We start from the raw sequence: 3,779 nt of genomic DNA, 5'->3' as shown, positions 1-3,779 counted from the left end.
TTTTTTTTTTTTTTTTTTTTTTTTTTTTTCAATGCAAAGTCGTGCCTCACTACCCCTGAATTCTGGAAATCTAACCGATCTGAGTATGTGAAGGGTTTGGTGAAGAAAGGTAAAAATAAACAATGTGGCACAAAAAGAAACAACATCTTTGAGCTATACAACAAGCATAATCAGTTTATTACATGTGGGATTTTTTAGTCCAGTCGTAGAGGGCTCTGTGGTGCTGCACAACATGGAAGATCAGCTGTCGTTCTTCTTCATTCTTTGTCAGACCACTGTTCTAGTCCATTGCCTTTTTTTTTTTTTATGTGAGGAAGAAGGAACTAAAGGCAACGAGCCCGCAAAACTGTTCCTTCCAAGAGAAAAACAAAATACAAGAGAGAGCCAAATTCAAGATCCATTCATTTCGAGATGCCTGGACACACTGCGTTTGAAAGACTGGAGATCATAGGAAGCAGGAAATACAGACAGAAGGAGGCAGTTCCAGAGCTGACTGGCCACTGGCCTGTTTTACTGGCCACTCAGCAGCGTCAATGACCAATATGAGGTGGGCCATGACATCGGGAATGGGGCAGAGGTCATTGATACTTGTCGGAGTATCCAGCTTCACACACTGGAAGAGGTTTTTCAACTTCTGGGTGACAAACTTAGAGATTCTCAGATCTGATGCCTTATCAATCACCTTCACGTTCAAACGGCTCAGACTCTTCTTCCTCGGCAGTGCTGTGGTTATATTTTTCAGCATTTCCTGCTTTTCCTCAGCAGAGACTTTGTCGGAATACATGGCTAGTGGAGACAGGTCCACATTGAGGTACCAGATGTGGCTTTTGACTTTGTCCGGTGCCTTCTTTGCTACAAAGGGATCCACCTTTTTGAATTCATCGATCTTCTTCAGGAGACTGGGGTCGTTGATTGGAGCGTCAATAGCATTTGGGGCTTCAAATCAGTGCATCATATAGATGGTGATGAGGAAGACACAGATGCCTTTGATGGCCTCCTTTTGGTGCCATGTGAAGGGGAAGGATGCTGCATCCTTCAGTCGATTTCTGAAAAGGAAGATCTTGAGGCAGTAAAGACTTTTGGCCATCCAACGTTCTCTGTGATAGGCACCTGGACAGTGAAAGGTCATCTGCACTGGCTTCTTTGCCAAGGAAAGCCCAGACAGCTGGAGGAGCTCAAGGTAGTCATCAGGGGGTTGCGCACGATCCATGTGGCTGATTATGAAGCGTTCAGTGTCCTCAGCTCTGTTGGCAATCCACGACTGAGATTTTTCATCTAGGTCATCATCCAGAACTCTTTGAAGCGACTGAAAAGGTGAATTTCAGGACCAGAAGAAGAGAAGAAGATGTCAAAGATCCCTGCCACTAAGAGTTCACACATGTGGTGCCTTTATGCCAAGAACAACAGCGGGACTTGGAGACCTCTTTCAGTGACAAAGCAAGCTCCACTGTGAACCTCGGTGTTAGACGCTTTAGTATCAAAACAGAGCCCTGCAATCCAGGGCTTCACTTCCGGCCATTCATCTAGAGTCCTTAGCACTGCCACTCCCATTGCTTTGCCCATTCCAACAGCGATCTTAGGGTTCGCCAGGATTTTATCTGTACGAATCCCTGTAACAACAATCACCAGGCGACCACTGCGGCCGCTACAATCAATGCTGGGCAAGAGCTTTCCATCAAAATGGAGGATCAAGGGTGTTTGAGGCTGGAATTCTTTTTTCGATCTTTTCAGCAATCTCAGTCCTTGATTCCTTCCGAACAGAATGGAGAGACCTGACAGACAACGTGAGTTCCCCCACGTAGAGCCCGGCTGCAATCATGGCGGGAGCTACCACTTGCCTTACAACTTGCGTTGAAATGAGGCATGGGTTTGAGATGGCCAAAGAAAAATTGCAAAGTATGGTTTTGTTCCCACCAGTAGTGGAACTGAATAAGCACTTTGCCCTTCACTTTCCTGAAGGTTATATATATATATATATATATATATATATATATATATATATATATATATATATATATATATATATATATATAGATATATATATATATATATATGCATAAACTAATTTGGTTTTACGCAAGGTATCCCCGAAGGGCTAAGGCGTTGCCTCTGGGTAGAGGACTTTTGGACTGGAGCATGTAGCATTTTATGACCGGATGCCCTTCCTGATGTCTACCAATGACCCTTTGGTGGATTCGATCCTCCGACCCTTCGGCCAGAGGAGCGCTCTAACCCACTGAGCCACGGCTGCTACAAGTTATATATATATATATATATATATATATATATATATATATATATATAATCATCCGGATATCCTTTCCCACCCGAGGGCAGGGTGAGGAGCAGCAACGTCCAAAGAGCCCAAATTTTCCCAGTCCAACGGGCTACGTTTCCTTTCACTCATCATTCAAGCCCCTGGAATCCTGGCTCTATTGGATACACCAAAAACACTCAGCACCTCCTGTAGTTTCACACAAATGCGTATGAGATAGAGTCAATCTGGACGCTGCCACTTTAAAAAAGGGGTGCCAAATCCCTGATCATGCATTTCTCCTCTCAATATTCATCCAGACAGCTCGATCTCTTGTCAGAACCCTAGCCTTACCGACTTCCAAACCTGTCTTCCTCACACACTCATCCACCATATCTCTCCACCTACTCCTTGGCCTACCTTGCATCCTCCCTCCTTCAAATTCACTCGGATATACCTTTTTCACCACTCTATTGTTATCCATTCTTTCCACATGACCATACCATCTCAGTACACTCTTCGATTCTGGTGTCCACCGACTTCCTCACTCCACGTCTTTCACGAATCACATTATTTCATATCCTATCCACCCTCTATACTCCACTTACATTCCTTAGCAGTCCCATCTCCACAGCTCATACTCTGGACTTTTCATTTTCATGTCACACCATAGTCTCACAACCATATTTTAAAGTTGGCACTAACACTCCTTCATGTAAGCCTCGTGCAGCTGCAGCACCAAGACTCTTTTTCTTATCACTGCCTTCATTGATACAGCTACTTTCTTTCTTGTGTCACTCTACTTTCCGGTTCTTTCGCACATTTTCCTCTCTTTTCTGTCACCGTACCAATATATTTGAAGTCTCTCACCAATTCTAGTCTCTCTCCATTCACTTTAACATCGAAATGGGGGTCACGTGCTCTCTCAATAACTATCACGTTACTCTTTTCCGCATTTACTCTCAAGGCACGACACTCATAGACATCAACAAAACTCTACACTAGCCTACCAAGTTCTTGTCCGGTACTTTCAAGCAGTACTGCATCATCAGCATACAACATATTTGAAGTATTCCATCCATCACCAATCATTACCAACGTCATCCATCTCTCCAGTAGTCGTGTTATTACTCCTCTCATCACCCCGTCCATATGTATATTGAACAACCACTGGGACATCACAAAACTTGTCGCACGCCCACACCGATCGTGAACCATTCACTTTGATGCACATTAACCCTTACACATGCTTCACTACCATCATAAAAACTCTTGACGGCACCTAACAGCTTACCCTCTACACCGTACATGCCCAAAACTGTTCACAATCCCTCTTTGTCCACTTTGTCGTATGCCTTTTCCAGATCCATGAAATAAGCACCTTATGGTCCTTCTCATAAGCCTTCTCTGCTATCTGTCTCACTGCAAAAATTTGATCCACACATCCTCTGGCACTCCTAAAGCCACCCTGTTCATCACTCACTAGGACTTCTGATATCTTGATTACATTCTCTACAATAATTCT

The sequence above is a fragment of the Coenobita brevimanus genome, chromosome 44 (assembly GCF_032717465.1).
Source record: "Coenobita brevimanus isolate Jiangsu-jjx chromosome 44, ASM3271746v2, whole genome shotgun sequence".
Lineage (NCBI taxonomy): Eukaryota > Metazoa > Arthropoda > Malacostraca > Decapoda > Coenobitidae > Coenobita > Coenobita brevimanus.
The sequence above is the reverse complement of the archived record's forward strand: the minus strand, read 5'-3'. Positions refer to the sequence as shown.